The sequence below is a fragment of the Vipera ursinii genome, assembly GCF_947247035.1.
Source record: "Vipera ursinii genome assembly, chromosome: 3".
Taxonomy (NCBI): Eukaryota; Metazoa; Chordata; class Lepidosauria; order Squamata; family Viperidae; genus Vipera; species Vipera ursinii.
The window spans coordinates 24,503,274-24,522,182 of NC_139516.1; the positions used below are offsets into that span (position 1 = coordinate 24,503,274).

At 39.8% G+C, this 18,909-nt stretch overlaps 1 protein-coding gene across 1 annotated transcript in view; it reads right to left on the reverse strand.

Moving 5' to 3' along the window:
• The window catches only part of SRC (SRC proto-oncogene, non-receptor tyrosine kinase), a 98,964-nt gene extending 80,954 nt beyond the window's left edge, over positions 1 to 18,010 (reverse strand). Inside the window, exon 1 of the mRNA XM_083358825.1 lies at positions 17,708 to 18,010. The gene's annotated coding sequence lies outside the window, so the exon portion shown is untranslated. The remainder of the gene's footprint in view (positions 1 to 17,707) is intronic.
• Positions 18,011 to 18,909: the final 899 nt, after the last annotated feature.

Here is an 18,909-nt window from a genome sequence, read left to right on the forward strand (position 1 = left end):
AGTGTAGATGGTAGAATGAATACAGCATCTTTGTCTAACAACAGACTCTGGTTCTGCTGTACATTTAAACCCTAACAGAATTGTATTCTTATTTTTCATACTCATACCTTATGAAGATCTAACTCCTAACTTTCTCAGATACACAATCTATCAGTATCAGTAAAGAAAATCACTCTCATCACGTTGTCCCTTGTTACCCTCTTTGCAGCATTCAGAAATATTTCACCTTTTAAAATATTTCTATACTATATGGAAATCTAGGCAATAACATAGATGATCCCTTATAATTATTCCAGAATTTGCCTTTGATCCATTCCAATCCTCCTTAATGTGTTGAGACTACAATTCCCAGAGATTCTACCTGAGTAAAGGTCGCCATTCTGGTACAACTGGAAGCTACTAAATTGGGGGAGATGTTCTGACAGGAAATTAATGATCTCAGTTCTGGGTGAATGTGGTATAAGTAGATGAACATTTTATTTGATTACAGCAACATTTTTATAATCTGCCATGGGAATTGGGGCCCTTCAAAGAATCTTACTGAAGTTATTGGATAAAGGCACTTATAAGTACATAGGAACATTTTTCTGTACTTTTTATATAAAGGTTAGTGTGCTTGACGTTTACATGAATACATATTTATTTAAGCTAAGAATGTTTTACCTTTATGTTCCAAAGCCACACATATTTATTTTCAAGCACATCATTCTGCTGTTCCTTGCTGTAAGACTCATGACTTTAAAATGAGGTTGAATTTCACTTTGGCAGTTTGGAGATCAAAAGACTACCGGGCAGAAAAGGGCAGGTGATTGTTCACAGCCCTGGCAGATCATTTCCATTGTTTTCTTAAGCATTATGCCATTGTTGTTGTTGTTGTTTTAAAAAAGGAAAAGGAGCAAATGATGGCTGCAAAACGTTCAGTTATGCCAACAGATTGAAACTCTTCAGGCAAAAACAACCATTCTCAAATATAAACAAGAACAAATATGAAAATGCCCACTAGTTATTCTTATGACACTGATAGTTATTGATAGGCTTGCATTGCAATATATTATCTAATTCCTCTCCCTGACCTCGGATTGTTGCCTGACAAAGACCACCGCTGGGTATCCTAAGCTTCAAGCACTCAGAGAAGTCCCACAAATCTACTCACTAACAGCAGGCAACTAGTGTTCCATCAGTCTGATTCAGAGATAGACAGATGGCTGCTGTACACAAATACCCAGAGCTAGGTGGGATGCAGTTGTCTTACATGACAACTGCCCCACATGTGCTCATTTCTTTCGAGTACCACCCACAAACATCTATCAAAATAGAACAGCCCGGATAGTTGCTTGCTCTTGCACATGCTGGCTTCCTACATGCTGTGTGCTTTAAAATTCAATCATCTGTTATATTACCCACATAAGGATAATCCTTCAAGACACCTAACTAAAAATGTGCATAGGGTACTGTCCTATTCAAGCTTCACTGAACATGGCATGACTTCCTTTGTAATAAACACAAAGAGGTTTGCTCTGACCATATTTCACACAAAGCCTCAGCAGCTCCTAATTTTAAGCCAGGAAAGATGATTTATTTAGCTCCTTAGTGTCCAGAATGACAGGCAAAAGCTCCCCTGAGTTTAAGATGAGAGTCTTTCTCATTCCTATAATCAACTGCTACATTAGGAAGCTACCTCAAATCAGCAGTCAGTTGAGGCACAGTTCCGGTCTGATGCCTGAAAAGGCACTTTGTCGTGCCTAACATGCCTAAGGTGACTCCCCAAAGCACTTGACACCTTGGAAAACACCCTGCCCACAAAGAGAGATCCACAAGAGTGATACGCAAAGTATTAGTACCGCTTTATAAAGCCCTAGTAAGACCACACCTGGAATATTGCAGCCAATTTTGGTCACCATATCGCAAAAAAGATGTTAAGAGTTTGGAAAAAATTCAACTACGATGATCAAAGGCCTAAAACATATGAAGAACGGCCACGGGACTTGGGTTTGGCTGGTCTAAAGAAAAGAAGAAATAGGGGGTGACATGATAGCAGTGTTCCAGTATCTGAGGGGCTGCCACAAGGACACGGGGGTCACTTTGTTCACCAAAGCACCAGAGGGAAAGACAAGAAACAATGGTTGGAAACTGACCAGAGAAGCAACCTGGAATTAAGGAGGAACTTCCTGACAGTGAGGACAATCAACCAGTGAACACTGGAGATTTTTAAGAAGAGTCTAGACATTCACCTGTCTGAGATGGTATAGGTTTTCCTGCTTGAGCAGGGGGCTGGACTAGAAGACCTCCAAGGTCCCTTCCAGCTCTCTTCTCTTCTCTTCTCTTCTCTTCTCTTCTCTTCTCTTCTCTTCTCTTCTCTTCTATTCTATTCTATTCTATTCTATTCTATTCTAAAATGACTGCAGCAGCTAGTAGGGTCATCTAAACATGTCCTAGCCTGAATAGTCTTTCAGAATGATGTTTATAGGGCAATATCCAGCAAGGCAAGAGGCATTGCTATTGAAGAAAGGAATGCAGGGAGAAGGACATATAACAAGGAAAGGAGACTAATGGCAGATCGTCTTGAGTTACTTGTGCCAAGAAATAACCTGGGCATGTCTGTTCTCAAATTTCTCAAAATCCCAGGCCGTTCCACAAATCAAGAGTATTATTAGACTTAAGGGCATTTAATTGTCTTATCTTTAAGATTTTGTGCTAAGGCAACTCCCTTTATTCATCCAGATTCAGAATTCTGTGATTTATAAGGCACTTGCAAATCAAATTCACTTGCTCGACATTTTGTTTCACAATTTGTGTAAGCAGTAATAAAAAGTAATCTATTGCACTTAATAAACTAAATAACTGGAGAAACAATGTTGCAATATTCACCAACCATTGCATGTATGCTTTTTTTGTTACCATAAAATTTTAATCTTAGTGGCTTTTTACAATATACGTGTAATTTTTCAAAAAGTCTCAATTTTGGAACTCTTGCTGGATTAAATATCAAGCTGGAATGGAATCATAAGACAACATGGTCTCTACTACTACTCTGCAATTAAAAAGATAGGCTGTATGGGATGTTTTAATAAAACTCTACTGGATTGAAGACACATCAAGGTCAACATTCTGTTTTCTAGAAAGAGCAATTAAATGACCCTGGGAAAATCACAGGTATGTATTAAGATAATGGCTCTCTACTGTTCTGGCTATCATGGAATACAAATGCATGTGATGTTTTCAATAACCAAAATAACTAAAATTAACTTCTGATGTTTAGACTTCTCTTAAACATTTATGAGCAAGTGGCCTAGGTCTGTACAAAGCCAGATGCCGCTGATCCTTAGTCCTGGTAAAACAAAACTAAATAAAATAAAAATCTATAAGGCCCACGGTATAAGGCAAGTTCCTATGATTCTCATATATATGTATGAGCCATGGTGGTACAGTGGTTAGAATGCTATTACAAGCTACTTCTGCTGACTGCCGGCTGCCAGCAGTTTGGCGGTTCGAGTCTCATCGACTCAAGGTTGACTCAGCCTTCCATCCTTCCGAGGTCAGTAAAATGAGGACCCAGATTGTTGGGGGCGATATGCTGACTCTGTAAACTCCTTAGAGAGGGGTGTGAAGCAGTATATCAGTTTAAGTGGTATTGCTATATTCAATAGTTTTCAAGACCTCATTAACTGAGAATTATGGGAGTTGAACTTGGAAGAAATCAGCTTAGTGAAGACTGCTATATGGCAGTAAAACCCTTGAATTTTTTTATTAAACAAAGTATGTTAAAATACAAATTTATACAACACATATTTAGGCTTTTATAATCATTCTAAACCACAATACTGATTCAATGAATGCCAAACTTTTAACACACAGCCATATGTTGTTGATGGGACTTGGTGCTTTCTAATTTTAATGCCAATTTCATCTCTGCAGCAATTCATACATTTGATCATTAGTGCCAGTTCAGAATTTCCCACCATATGTTTCAACTATGTAAAATTACTGACTGCTAAAAAGCAGTTTCTAAGCAGTCGTGTTGAGGATTCCTTTACTTTTTAATGGATAGTTTCAAATATTCCTGCTAAGTAAACCTACAATTTCTATTTAAAATGATTTTGTTTAAATTTGAATGTCACTATGTTTCTTCTTGATGGTGGTGGGTGGAATGTGAAGGGTTTGTGTACATAGTGTATGTTTTTATTTGTGGTTTTTATTTGTGTGTAGTGTGCACTCTGGACAGCATTTAATTTCATTGTGAGTTATAACAATAATGACAATAGAGATATTCTGTTCTACTTATTTCCTCTCTCATCCTTTGTATCTCAGTGTGAAGTGTCTTTATTTAGATTTGACGCAAGGCAGTGCCTTTATGTTTTGCTCTAATGCAGGCTTTGAACAAGGAAAAAGACAATATGCTAAATCACTTAGTGCCAGGAATATTGACTTAGGCAGCCCTTTGTCTGGGTTGTGAAAATTTGAATTACCGCTAGATGATAGCAAAAGATTTTTGTACCTGTATGCCACCTTCTAGAGGTTTTCTGGATTTTTTTCAGTCCAGGTTGGTCTCATAGCAGCAGATAATTTCTACATGGGCTGTTTTGAAGATAGCAATGTTTCTAGTGGGAGAATAACAAGAACACCAAGATCCTGAACTCTTGGATAAAGAAAAGGGTACAGTTATGTTAAATCAATAATATCAAATGATCAATATTGTAGATCAGCAATATTAACCATTGACAAGTCCATAATTCACAGTGTTTTAGCTTTTTATTAAAATAGTGATATTATCATCTATCTCATATTATCTTGAGATCATAGAGTTGGAGAAAAATTCTTATTTATTTCTATATACCTATGGAATAAAAAACCTCAAAAACCCTGAAGATTGAATAGCAAAACAATCTCTTGTTTGTAGCAATCTGTTGATAAATCAACATAAAATTATCTTGCACTGATTACAGTCTACAAAAGAGGAAGGAAGGAAGGAAGGAAGGAAGGAAGGAAGGAAGGAAGGAAGGAAGGAAGGAAGGAAGGAAGGAGTTCATTAATATTCCTTCTCTTGAATCTTTGTTTTTCTACTTCTCTTGGGGTTAACCATAAGGCATGGGATTTAGAGCAAATGTGATGTGCTGCTAACATAATGAAGCACTTTCATTCCAAAATTCCTTGACATCTTTTTTTTCCTTCTGCCCCACCTCCTGCTGAGTGTAAGAAATATCAGGAAGAAAAGAGCATCTCTTCCGCTTAGCTCTTGATAATTATATGAGCATGTGGTATGAGCATGTATACACAAGAGTAGTATGTGTGTGCATGCGTGCTGAGGGATTGAGGGATTACAAGATTCTTGGCAGGAAAAGGCAGAGAAGCATGCAATTTAAGCAATTAATTTGGGCTGAGGAGGGAAAGTCTCAAGTCCCAGTGCCTCTTTTGGGATTTGGAATATACAAATGTGGGTGTAGCAAGAAAGCCCTTCAGGACTATTCTCCAAATGACATCATAAAGAAGATATATACCAGGGAAGTATGTGGCAGCCATTTATTTTTATATATTTATGTCCATGACATACATGGAGCTCCTAGTGGGTTGTGCAAATTATGGTATAATAATTCAAATTACCATGATACTTTCACCTCGTTGATTTACTTAATGAATTTGGTAAATACTATCAATCTAAGGAATATCCATACCCTAATTTGCCTTCCTATAATTTAGAATTGTTATTCTGTGTCATCACTCTGAGATGAGAAAGGACAGAAGTCTTGACCTGCTTCTTGACAAATTGTCTGATACATGAAGTGTTGTATACTACCGCTTCATCATGTGTTCTCAAGGCTAAATATACAAAGATTATTCAGTCTTCATAGTACTTCGGTTCTGGTCTTCTGATCATTGTCATTAAATGTTTTTAACTTTCCGATTTCTCAATATTCTGCTTAAAATAAGGCTTACAACTAACCATAATCCATCAAGTGGGTCAATTACTTTTCAGAGATCTGGAGATTATGCCACTGTGAGAGTTCTGATGGCCTTCTAAGGGGTGTGTTCTGCTTTTTCATTGTTACTTGGAAATATATGGCTACCTTCACTAAACAACTGGTAGACTGCTTCTTTTCCTTTTTTTTCAGTCCATTTGTAAAGTGTATTTCCCAACTTTAGCTCATTCTGAAGTTTTGCTTTCCTGACACTAGATTTACAGTTCTGTACTACTGTTGTGCTCTTCCTTTGTCAACCGGTCCTTTTTTTGATTTTCCTCTCTGTGTGCTTTTTTGTTTCGGCTCTTTTCTAAGCTTTTTGTGTAGCGACATTGTTTTCTTTTGATGTCCTCATTTTTCCTATTATAACTGTTTCCAATTTTTCCTTTATCCCATCCTTTAAGAACTCCCATCCATCTTGAATTCCTTTTCCCTTTAGCTTCTTTTATCATCACTTTGTGTTTATTGAAATCTGGGTTTTAAGTCCATGATACATCAAATCAAACATATTCATTCCCCCCTTCCCCAGTGAAGGAGAATTTTTTTTAAAAAAAAAATACACAGTAAAGTTAGCAAATCTGTATAAAGACATGCTAGGCAGAGTTTTGTCTCCCAGCAGATGATTAGATAGTACCTTAAAAGTTAGAAAAAGTAGTGGGTGAACTGAGAATTGATCATTTTGCATTGTTGGCCTTCCCTAGAGAGGTATGTTTTCTTCTTTGAATCACTTAGAAATATGAATAGAACATATCCTTTGTCAATGTAGGGAGTTTAGAGGGAATTTGGAGTACTTTCCATGGAGTTCCAAGAAGTGAAGAAGCTTCTTGGATGAAAAACAAAATATTTTCAAGGAAAAAAACCAAGAAAGCGCAGTTGCCTTTTGAAAAAACATCTTTGGGACAACCATGACCGGAGCGATTGAGAACCTCCATAGACATTTCCATGGAGTCCTGTCTGCGTGCAGATTCAGAAGCTCCATTATGTTTAGTGAAGCTTATTGGCTGAGCCACCTTTTACCTTAGCAAGAGCACAAGAGGCTATAGAAAGCTTTCCAGATGTCACACTTGGCTCTGGAGTTCACCAAATGGCTAACTTTGCATAGCATATTAGGCTGAAGTGTAGATAATTAGTAAGAAGTGCTAATTATAGCCCAGAGAAGTGATGATTCTCATTTATTGGATGTGTTCAAGCAGAAACTAGATAGCCCTCCATTCTGGATCCTTTAATTTGAACTGGTTTTCTTTCCCTTTCTATGATTTGCCTCCTATTCTGCAGTCGTGTCAGAATCCTTGTAAAGCAAAGAATTTCTGTCTCTCACTTAGTAGTCCCGAATGTTTAGTCTCACCAGTGAAAGATAAATAGTTTGAATCTGAAGTCAGAGTCAGTTCAATCCCTCACCAGCTACAGCACAGCCAATTTTTTCCACTTACCCTACTCAGAACTCTCTGAGAAATTCATATTAATACCTATGTGTCATTGGGTCACAGTATGAAAAAAGATCAGATTACAAACATTTACTTTCTAACAGAGGTAAGTGCAATTCTTGTCTTTTCCATTATTTGGTATTTCAAACTTGTTGATGTGGAGGTATGTGGTTGTATGGATATTAAGCCTGTTCTGAATGGTTTCTGGTTTCTGAGAGAAGTCCCATTTAAGACGATGTCAAATTCAGGTAATAAAGAAAAGCTGTTATGAAAAATCCAGAAAAACAAGAACTAAACACTAGGCCTTGCTGTTCGGATGTAAAAATTCTAATTCAATCCCTGACAATTTCTAGTTTTAGGAACTGTGGCAACTGCATGTTAAACATCTCTACCTAGAAATATCTTGAATAATACCACTATTAAAAGGAAATACAATGAACTGATAGTTTTGACTTAGGTAAGTCAATACTATATATTTATGGAAAGCAGCAATTGTTTACTTTCCAATAATTAGCAGAGATATTAACAAAAAACAAGAACAAAACAATAGGAATATCCAAGCAGTCTGAAGTTTTCCTTCGTCAAAGTATCATGCAGAAAGAACACTAAGGTTGTTCCTACAGCAGCAAGGTCACAGAAGATTAGTTTCAGCAGGTCAAATGTGAAAAACATACAGCTGAAGGCCAAAAAGATTTCTTACACAGTGCATATGTGAAAAAAGTATGGAAATAACTAAGTCTGAAAACCACAAACCAGCATCCAGACAAAATAATCCAAGCAAGCTGAAAAATCTCAATCAGTTTCAGCAGAACAAAACCTTCTTTCCTTGTTCTCTCATCCTGACCAGATGGTCTGCAGACTCAAAATGCAAGCAATCTCTTATTTGTTAACATTTTGTCTTTCTATTAGGAATATTCTGGGTCCTTCTTAACTTAAGTAGCTTCTAAAACCAGCAGTAAACATTCACTTCACGTTTAAAGAGCGCTTTGAAGACATTCAGATTATTTCACATATATGATTTCAAGGAAGCATTTTATTAAGTTAATTGACTGGTCTCTCTTTTGAATTGTCCTGCAAATAAGGAACTAAAAAGGAACAGACAATTTTGCCATTGTTAAATAGCGGGTTCTTTGGCGCAGGAATGAAGACGAGGTAGCTGAGTACAGGGAAACTCATATTTTATTTCATGCAGAATCTGTACTGAGCAAATGGCTGCAACTAGCCGCAATATATAGTCTAGCCCCTAGGCGGCAGCCAATAGGTTTGAAACAACCATTGCCGCCTAGGGATAGCCAATTGTAGCGCTGGAGACTTGTAGTCTGGGTTGCTGGAGAGCCATTAGCTGCTCCAGCAACCCACGTGGTATTACTATGAGCCCAGTACATAACACCCATCATGATGAATCTAGAGAGGAAACCTTCAATCTGCTCCAGAAAACATGGCTGGGGGAACCAGGATGGAAGATCATAGACAATCCTTTGAATGAATTCATCTGGAGTGGTAGAAAGGAATCATTTCTGCATAGCTATTTAAAATGGTAGATTAAGGGGGATATTAATAAAAGGTGTCTTCAGGCCAGTCTCTCTCTGCAAGCAAGCATTATCCAAGATGACCTACATTCAAGGCAGAAGCAAAATTTGGACTCAGGATTTATGATTCATAGTTCAATTTCTTGACTATTAGGTAAATCAGTTAAAATTTCATTTTAACTCAATTACTCCTTCACTGCTCAGCAACAGTAGTACACTGAGAAAAGCAAATATTTCCTCCCATGTCCACCTTACAACTCCATACCACTTCCTCCTCTCTACAATTCAAGCAAACTTGGAAACTCATTTGGCCACCTAACAGCATGTGATCACTGAAGTACTACAGAAATCTGCTATGCCGTCAGCACACAATTCTAGAGAGAACTGAAAACAGAACTCCGGGAAGCAGGACATGGCTTTATTTACTCCTTTGCATTCCCTGTTCTCCAGGTTTACTTTTTAAAAGGAATACCATGAAAGAAACCTGACTGAGAAATTTTGGGAGTTGAAGTCCCTACATCTTAAAGTTGCCAAGTTTGAAAAACACTGCATTAGATTCTACAAATCTTAAAAGATGTCCACTTTGTGAGAAACAAATGAATAGAGAACATTTCTGTAAGGCCCAAATGTTTTTGAGCATCATTTCAGATGCCACAATTTCTGGTGATGAGACAAACCTAACTGAACAAAAAGAGCAGAATTACTAGCCAATAGCAACCACTCTAAGATTTATAAACAACAAGCAACATTGTTTTGAAAGCAATCACCATAGAAAGAGACATCTCTCTTTAGCATATTCTCTATCTGTAATATATCACCAGACCACATCGCATTGCACACAGGCAAAGCTTTACTTGGACCATAAGACAGCAGTCTTAGCAACTGAGTGGCACAGGATGGGCAACACCATCAAACTAGGGCCATCCAAAATATCAAAAAGCCATAAAAGTTTCACTTTTAAATGAGTTTTTGTTCCTAATAAAGATGACTTTAGCCCGTGGAATATTTCGTACTGCTCCTTTATCAATAAGTCCAGAGTTGCATGTTCTGATGCCTGCAAAGTAAAAATCTTCTGCATGGATAAAAATTACATTATCACTGAGAAGGATGTTTTTTTTTGGTTGTTGTTGTTGTTAGAATAAGAGTTCAAACATTTTTCTAACTCCTTTCCCAGAATAGTGGTCCATTCCCAGAAAAGGTTTTCCTACTGTTTCACTCTAGCAAAGATTCCATTTTGCTTTAGCTTATCTTGTTGAACACACACACACACACACACACACACACACAGAGAGAGAGAGAGAGAGAGAGAGAGAGAGAGAAAGAGAGAGAAAGAGAGAGACTTGGAGCCTCCAGAAACAAAAGAGCCTCAAAAGAGGAGATGCTTTGAAGAACATCTTGAGTGGTTTTTAACAGCAGCTCAAGCAAGGCGCACCAAGAAAGCATTTTTGCCACGCTTTGTAAAACAAGTCCGGAAAAAATGAACTGCGGAAGTAATGTCTTCTGAGAATTAATTCTGAGATAAGGCACAAGCTTGAAAACTGACTTGCAATGGAGAGTGAAGAGGAAACAATAGATTTTTAGATAGCTTTTCAAATTTCCTCAAGTGATTCTGATAAAAAACATTGCAGCCATTAATAGAAATAGTTTTAAAAGAGAGGCTGAGGCAGAAGTTAAGCATATTAAAAAAAACCTACAGAAATTCAATTTACTACAATTAATTTCGGGCAGCTTAATTCGAACACTACTCTCCACCACCATCTCTCATACACAAAAATATGGTTAAAAAAAGATACTTCTTATAGTTTTGTGATCAATAGTTAGAATATAGGAGAAACTTAAGGTTATTGGTTAAACTGAAGTTTATGAAGATTATGAAGTTTATGAAGATGTACAAAAGTAAGAAGTTCTTAACCCAGCGTCACTGAAGAGAACAGGAGCTACAGAGCAAGACTTTCAACAATGAAATTTCTGCTAATGTGGAAGCCCAGAAACCAGCCTAGAAGCTAATAGAGAACATGATTCCATGTCACATCACATGCCTCAGCAGGCTGTTCTGTCTCAGGTATCTCAAAAAGCAAGGTAGAATAAGTTAGAATAAAGAAGAATGCATGAAAGGCAAAAGAACTGGTCAGCAAATCATCTTTTGGTTAAATATTATCAGACTTCTGTTAGAGCAACAAAACAACGTATGTTGACTCAATCAAATGTACCATCAATGGTGTCACGCTGGAGATGAAGGCAAAAATTCCTTCAAAGACCAGAAACTAATTAGAATTTCAGCTTGGAATTACCGCTATTACATTATTCTTCTAGACCAACTATATTTCTGGATTATAATTAATCAAATCAAGAATTGGGGCAAAGACTGGGGATATACTATATTAGACAGATAAACTAGATCAGCCTTTCTGAACTGGGCAGCCCTCCATACCTGTTGGACATAATTTCCATAATCTACCAATAAGCATAACCAATATGCATATTTAGAGGTGCCAAGTCAAGGAAGGCTAAACTGGACTGATAGAAATATTCAGGACAGACTTGCACATGGCTAAGCCAGACGTAAAATTTTAAACTACTTAATCTAAAGTAAGACTGGAGCAGCATTTTGGCTGTATCTACATACCAGCTTAAATTAATTAACCCAGTATCTGTGTTTGCACAATACATTATATCTTGAACTAACAAGAGGAGCCAAATTTTCACAAAGATCTAATCAAGCTAAAGACTAAACCAATTTACCATATTATGTGAATGTCACTTTTCCCCCCTCTTCTATTCAATCATGTCCATTTTTGGAGACTAATAATTAATAAGCCTTTAACTCTCTTAAGTATGCTGTGTAAAAATTGCCACTACATTGAATCTACACTTAAAAACAACACAAGTTAATGCTAGGTTCCAATGTTTTTAATTCAGATACAGTAAATGTTTGCATCTTTCTCTGCATCTCTTCCTCTGTATCCACATTCATGCATGAGGTCCAAACAAAGCCGAATGATAAACATTATGGCAGATTCCACATATGGATGACTAGCCACAATTAAAGTATGTTACTGTAAATGAGCACCTCCAGACCATACAAAACTATCCCTTGATGAGGGGAATTCCAGAATTCACCTATGAAAAACCAGAATGGACTTTCCAGTGATCATCTGATTTTCAGTTGTTTCTGAGTCAGAATAATGCATCATTTGCTTTTCAACAATGGCACCAAAAGCAAATAGTTTGCAGCACACTGTAGTGTTCTCAAAGAGCATTCAAATGAGAAACCTAAAGAACAAATATCCAAAATGCTTCAAATAAGAGTCATTTTAATTAGGATACGTACTGAGGGAATATACAATTGATCTGCATTTCCTGATTCTTATATTTCACCATGTCTGGAAAGGAAATTTTAGAATTATTTGTGTAGTGATACACACAACTTTTTACACTTCTGAGAGATGTACAAGGCCCTCAGATGTGGTGGGGAATTATAGAACAGAAAGTATAACCTTATTCTGCTTACCTCTGCTGATTAAACTGTTTTTTCACTTGTCAAGTTAGGCAAATACAATAAGAATTCCGAACAACAGTCAATGTACTTATCATTGATGTATTAAAAAACAGAAAAAGTTAATCATTTTCCTGCAGATAAATCATATTGCAAATATTCATCTTCTATTACTTTCCCTTACCAGAAGAGAAGATCTTTAAATAATACAGAAAGAGGCCAGATAGTGCTAGGGCTTAATCAGAGCATCATTGTAGGGCAAGGTTGAGGACCCCTGATTTAGGGCATCTATCACTTGAACAACAGATTGGCCTGTTCTCTGAAGATGATGCTTAGATTTCTTCAAAAGCTTCTGAAACAAAGGAACAACGAAAAACAAGTGAGTCCAGCCAGTTTGGGATCTGTTCTAAATCAAACTTTTCTAATCTGGCATTTTTTAGATATGGTGAGTCCCTGCCCTAGAATACCCTGCTAATCTGGTTTAAAGGAATGCTGGTTGGAATTTCTGGGAGTTACACACCTAGAAGATGGCAAGGATTTGTGAAAATTGATCTTTTGTATTCAAACTCCTTATGCAATGCTAGTCCCTCCCGCTGAGATGAAAGTAAGCTCTTCCATGGACTGTTCCAAGAAGGTATCTGGAAAATTAACAGTTGCCTTCTTGGTTTAGCCTTGGTAATAGTTTTGTCTCTTTTTAGAATCCTACCAGTCCTTGAAACTGCAAGGATTAGTGATGTTCTCTCCTTCCCATATGTCAGCCCAAGATGCCACTGTCTCAGAGTTAAATAATGAATAATTGAGGATAGCGTTATTCGTTATTACAATTACTGGAAAAATCAATTATTTCACTCAATGTGCCTGCAAATTTCTTATTGGCATTTTTAAAATACTTTCTATTTTATTATTATTTACACTTTGAAAGATGCTAATACAAATGAATCAAGTATAGTAATAAAGTATAGGTGGATAAAATGCTCAGACTGAAGAATCTACTTAGATAAGCAGCAAAATATTTTGAACCAACAAGAAAAGAAATCCAATTGCCGTGATTTCACTTCCAGAGAACTCTACCTGGATGAGAGAGAATCTTCACTGACATATTATCTCTGGGGAAGAAACATTGAGGTTGGTGCAGGAATTCAGTTCAAATGTTCAAATCAAATAGGCAAACAAGTCAAATTGTTTTGGAGAAAGCCATTTCTTCATGTGTGTCTAAATTGAGGCAGCCAATTAATGCTTGAAATTAATCCTCCAAACCAAACATTAGCATCACTCTATTTTTAACTAATACTAGTGTGAATAGAAAATTTTGGATCTGCCTTTGAACTTAGACAAACAGCTAGATATGCAGCTATTACGAACAAGACAAACTTTTCTTCACTCTTGATTTAAAGCCAATAACTTCAGCTGTTTCTTAACTTTGCAACTAGTTACAACAGGGGTGTCAAACCCGATCACATCACAGGCCGTATCATGACATATTGGGACCTTTTTGCCTTTGCGGGGCTGGGATGGGCGTGGCCTGCATGGGCCGCATCCAGCCCATGCGTCACGTGTTTGACATGCCTGTGTTACAATATAACTAGAACAGGGGTGTCAAACTCACAACGTCTTGTGGCATATCGCGACACATTGCAACTTTTTTTCCATTGCCGGCAATGGGGTGGGCGCGATTTCAGCATGACGCATCCATCCCGTGGGCCAGCAGTTTAACATCCCTGAACTAGAAGAATCATGAATTATTCTCAATCCCTTTTCGCAAGAATCTTAGAAAACCAGAACTAATCAGTCGTACTGCAGAATTATTTCTGAAGGGAATCTATCTATCTATCTATCTATCTATCTATCTCTATCTATCTATCTATCTCTATCTATCTATCTATCTAAAAATAATGTGGTGGCAATCAAGCTATTATTTCATTCTTTCATTCATTCAATTTCTACAGCTGTACATCTCAATCAATTACTCTGGGTGGCTACATTTCAAAGATGTTTATACAATTCTTCGTATAAAGATGGCCAACAGTGTTTATTATGATGCAGTTGTTATTTCAACTAATAAATATCCAGTGTCAATTCCAGTACTCTCTGTGAACTCCTCTAACCTGGAGGAGGTACATGTAAATGGGGAATTCTCTTAGCATCATATCATCTTAAAAAAACTCTATTCAAGTGTGGAGTCTTATTAATGGATCATTCTATTGTCTGGAGCTAGGTCAATTCTAGAAACACCTCAAATATAGTATCTTGCAATAAACCAGTTGACTTAATGATTAGGTAAAATAGACAGCTAAACAATGCTCTGATCAGAGAGAGAAAGATATGAGTGAATTAGCCTCTATTAGCTGATGGTACAACTTGGTCACCCTACTGAAACAAAAATTCTTATTTCAAAAGAGACTGGGATGCAATATGGCTAATATTCTTTACAGAGATTTGTGGCACTTAATCAGTTTGACAGACCCCCCTTACCTAAAACCTTGACTTGGTGTTTTCATGTCTATAGCCAATTAATTTTACTAGCAACAATATGAAAATGGTTTGCCACTGCATTCTTTGGGGATTTGTTTTCTACTTCTCTGTTTAGTTTACAGACCAGGGTTTTCACAATGGTCTTATTCTAACTGGTTTTATAAAAGCAAACCCAAGTTCACAGATTAAATTACAAGTCTGTAGTTAAAATGCTGTAACTTTGGTTAAGGACCATGTTTTGCAATTTAACTTCCTCTTTCCAACATGTGTTGCTCTTCAATCAAACACATGACATATATAGTATGTGAACACAGACCATCTTCATTATCATTCTTCAAATGTTGGACAGGACAACTGATTTTGTATCAGATGTAGAAGACCCATAAGTTCAATACAGGCTAATGCTCAACTTCAGCTAATGCACAATCTGCTTGTTCAATTCACTATACAATATCAAACTTGGTCCTCTCTGGATCCAATAGACAAGAATTCTCATAAACTCCAGCAGTTAAACAATGGGTAGTGTTAGGAGGGCTGTAATATAAAGCAAGAGGTGCTATGTCCATTATGAAGTAAACACCTAGAACCTTTGGGAATTGCTGAAACAAACAAGCAAACTTCATGGACAATAGATAAACCAGTTGGAATCATTTTGGTGAAATGGTTAAGACACCAGGCTAGAAACTGGGAGAGTGAGTTCTACGGTAGTACTGCTTTAGGCTTGAAGACAACCAGAGACTTAGGCCAGTCACTCTCTCTCAGCCCTGGAAAGAAGACAGTGGCAAACCACTTCTGAAATTTGCCAAGAAAACCACAGGGACTAGTCCAGATGGTCACCAGGAGACAACACTAACTCACAGGCACATACACAAAGATACATATATACATGTTATATCTAAATAGAATCTTCCAGTTTTATAAGAAGTATTATTTTGTAAGCCACAGCTTGATCAGACCAAAGGCACATCAGAAGATGCCTTCTTTTGGCACTTAAACAAGTGCATGTAAGCAGGTAAGGATGCCTCTATTACAGAAAATACTTCTTTAGATCCAAACTTACATGAATGGAGGGCTACTATATGCCTCTTTTCAATTTTTTGGCAGCTCTCTGTTCAATTGCAGCTCACCTATCATGTCATTCCAGGACATTCCTAACTCTCCCAGGTGACTTTTCTGGAGGGCAGTAAAAGTTTATTTGAGAAAAAGAATAACCAGCCACTCATATAAGTAAGTCTACATGTGTTTTAAATTAATCAATTGTTAGTTTATCCAACACCTTGCAAAGATATAAGAAAATAGGAGTGGGAAGGAGTATTAGGTATGTTCACCACTTTAAGTTACTTATAAAAGTATTAAATGTGAGATAAAAAAACTTATTTACAACAGGCTTGTAAAGTAGTGTAAGCACCCCCCCAGTGGTGCATGTTGTTTCATCTCTTTATGGCTAAGGATTTACAGGCAAACTCCTCCAACCACATCACTCCCAACCAGTGTAGCCTCTGGCAAGAGATCTGGACTGCTTCAGGTTGCATATCCTTAATAAAGAGAAGCAAAGCCACACTTTCCAGCAGGAAGCTTGGAAGGAACAAAGCGACAGGTCTACCAAACAAGGAGCGGGAGGGAGAAGAAGAGCCAACACGAAAGCCTCAAAGAAAGCAAATATTTCAGGAAAATCCAATCTCAAGCTCTGACAAGAGACGATTCAGAAGGATCCAGCATAGGCACGGTTCCCAGCTCAAGTGGACCCGCCAGCTTCTCCTCTCTGGAAGCTGCCAAAGAAATAACAGAGCTCCCATCTTACATTCTTGCAATTTCTATACACGCTCCGTTCGTCTCCCTCCCCCAAGTCTTTGAGGAGCATTGCCCAACCTGCGTGGCTCAAGACGGACGGAAACCGTCTCGGTGTAGCACGGAATTAACAAGGACACCGGCGAGCCTCAGACACAAAGCGGCAGAAGTTCAAAGGCTGCGTTCGCCCAGTTTATAGCTTTATTGAAGCAATCTCCCGTTAAAGCCATCTTACCTACCGGTTTAAGGCGTGACCTGGTTAAGAGACGAGGAAGTCGGGGGGAAAAGGCGTGATCTTAGGACTACACAAATATATACAGAAATACCGCTTCCCTTCTCCGAAGTCCCAGTGAAAACGAATGTTTTAACCCGAAGTCCCACGGGGAACGTCTTTTCCAAAACAAAAAAATGAGCAAGATCAATTTGATGCACATTTCCTATTTTAGATGCCGCTACCAAGCCCGCCCCCCCTCCCTCCTTAAGATAAAATTGCTTTACCCAAGCGATTTGATATATCGCGGGACTGCCCTACACACCGCATCCCGCATCAAGTCCGCCGCGGGATCATAAACAAAAGAAAGTGGATCGGAATCGAGACGCGCCGACTGAGATCGAGCGGCCGCTGGCAATTCTCCTGGATGGCTACGTTCTTTCAGACGGACCCGTCCAGACAAAAGCCCGGCGCAGAGCAACAATGACAACAACAGTCAAACGGGTTAAAACGATACCCCCACTCTCTCCCCCCCCCCACACACACACATACCCGGCCGGCCGCCTTTTCAAAAAGCCCTTTGAGGTTGAATTGGTCGGTGCTCCCGGGTGAGAGATCGCTCGCTTCCCATAAAAGAAACGGGAGGGCAAGTCACCCGGCAGCCCCAAGAACCCTCGTCGCTTCGAGTTTCGCCTCCTGATCTCCCTTTCTCTCCGAGCAGGAGATTTAACAAAGATCGCTCAGTCAGCCGCAGCCCGGCTTCGTCAAGAGCTCATTCCACCACCCAGCAGATCTCCCAGCTGGTCGACGGCGCCCAGCCGGCTGTGGCTTACCTTCCCTTCTTCCCGGCTCCTGGAAGCCGGAACACAACAGCCCAGATGGAGGCGGCTTCTTCCTGCCCGCCTTCGCCTCTCTCTCTCTCTCTCTTTCCTTTCTTTCTACGGCGCTTCAGAGCCGGGCTGATCCGAAGGCGAATGAATGGTGGGGAGGGAGGGAGGGGAGAGGGGTCGGTTAAGGCAGGAGACGCAGTGGGGCGAGCAGGAGAGGCAATGCGGCCGGAGTTCAGGCGCCTTCCCGCGGGTCGCTCCGGGAGCTTCTCTGGCCCATCGCGCGAAAAGAAGCCAAAAGGCGAAAGGCAGGAGAGGAGGAGGAAGAGGAGGAGGAGGAGGAGGAGGGGCGGGGGCAGCCGGGAGAGCGGAACCAGGCGCTGGCTTTGTGCGAAGCGAGCCCGGGAAGGAAAGCGAGGGAAAACGCCTCGGGGCTGACTCTTTCCAGACACCCCGTTGCCGGCGAGGACGCGCGGGGGTGGTGGTGGTGGTGGTGGTGGCGGGTGGGTGGGTGGGGGAAAGATGTCTTCTAACCCCTCCGCTTGCCCCAGCCTCTTCCCGACCCGCAGCCCCGAAACGGGCAGGCGGCTTGAGAGAGGGATTGTAACCCGGAGGGGTTTGGAGAAGTGAGGTCTGCAGCCCGCCAAGTCCACGCCCGTCCAGACGCCGTCCCTGGGGGTTGTTTTTTTTGGACTCGCGACCCGCAGTCCTCTCAGCGCCTCTCCGACGTAAGAAGGATCCGGCGCTCCAGAACCAAAGCCCGAGCGCGTCCTCCCGACGGCCGGCCTCGCGGCATCCAGCGCTCGCGCCTCACCGCCAGCTTCTCCCGCTCCTCCTCCTCCCCCCCGCCTCCTTCGGCTGCCCGCGTTTATTTATTTCACTTGTAAGTCCTCAAAGCCTCCCTCCCGCTTTCCCAAAAAAAAAAAAAAAAGAGAGAGAGAGAGAAGATGGCAGCAGCAGAACCGGAAGCAGCTTTTAAGAAAGGGGAGGGGGAAGCCTCTCCCTCCTTCCTCCGTTATCCTTCGCCGCCGCCTCCTCCTCCTCCTCCTCCACCTCCCACGGCAGGAGATGGCCGGGAGAGTTGAGTTGGAGTGAACGTATGACGTCGCTGTGACCCAAGCCGAGACGTCCGCAAGTGCAGACGTGTCTGGGCAGGCCGGGAAGCGGCGAAGGAAGCTCGCTTGAAAGCCGCCTTTAAGGATGCGGTC